Below are 1,301 nucleotides of genomic sequence, written 5' to 3'. Positions count from 1 at the left end.
CTCAAACTCACTCATCTCTCGACCATCGAAAAAGTGTACCCTCACCCCTTTCAAAAACTCTTAGATCCCCGATGAAACCGTGTGAAGAAAAACTCCTCTACTAAGGGGAGCAGCATTGAAGGTACAATCAGACATCGAATCTCCTCCATCGTACGACCTCTATTAGATAAGTTGTTTTTTACATTTTTTTTTAATTTTACTGTAAAGTGGGAGATTTTGCCCATTTGATTCCGAACTTTGCTTCAAATTTCCAAAAAAAAGGTAAAACAAATCGACAGTAATAGCAGACTGGCGAGCTGAGGTTTGTTAGTTTCATGGTTGCTTCATTTTAGGGTTATTTGTTTCTTCAATTTATGTTAGTTGTTCTTTAATAAATAATTTCTTCGTATGTTGATTTGTAGTCATTCCAATATTCGAATCTTGTGTATTTTGAACTTATTATTTGTTCCCTTATTTATCTGTTTACAATTTTATATTTCTTGCTCGTGGATTCAGGTCGTTGTACTATGCGGCTCAACCTCTCTAGAATTTTTTGAAGCAATAGAAAAATCCCACAAAAATAGGACACTGGTTACTTGATGTATATTCATTTCGTATTATATTTGTTGCATATGCTTCAACTTAAGGGTTTCTTTGATTTAAAGTTATTATAAATTTGTCGCCTCCTTAGAAATTAAAGTTGGACTCTATTGAAACTTCTTTTGCTCCTTGTTGTTCTATGTAGAAATAATTATAATTTGTAATTGATGTCAGTGTTGTGTTCTTGTGATCTTTGTTTGGTAAGTTTTTTTAATAACTTTGTTGCTTATCTTTGGCACAGTGAAGAAAGAATTTTAGTAAATTTAAAGAAGAGTCATCTTTTACCCAATATCGAAGAGTTTGAACCAAGATTTCCAGATGGATGGGATGGAGTATTAGTATATCTAACACAAAATTTAAATGTGAAAAATTGCCCTCTAAAAAGGGAAACATTGAATGAATTGATCGTAAATTATGAGATTTTACTATCATTTTTTCCCTTCTAGAGAAAGTATTAATCGCAGGAATTTCCACAATAAATGCTATCCCCTCTTATATGAATTGAGCTTGCAAATTCCTTTTGCTCCCCAAAAATTGATTTTGGTTAGAATAATTAGCAGAAATAAGAAAATGATTTGTTGATACATTCAAGTAATTAAGTGTTTTACAATTAGTACACCGGATTTATTGTCATAACATGGATTTTCCAACAAAATCAATCTGTTAAACCCCTAATCATGAGCAAGTCCATAAATATACTCCTAAAAGATAAGTGGATATAA

The sequence above is a fragment of the Olea europaea genome, unplaced genomic scaffold (genome assembly GCF_002742605.1).
Source record: "Olea europaea var. sylvestris unplaced genomic scaffold, O_europaea_v1 scaffold2697, whole genome shotgun sequence".
NCBI lineage: Eukaryota > Viridiplantae > Streptophyta > Magnoliopsida > Lamiales > Oleaceae > Olea > Olea europaea.
The sequence above is the reverse complement of the archived record's forward strand: the minus strand, read 5'-3'. Positions refer to the sequence as shown.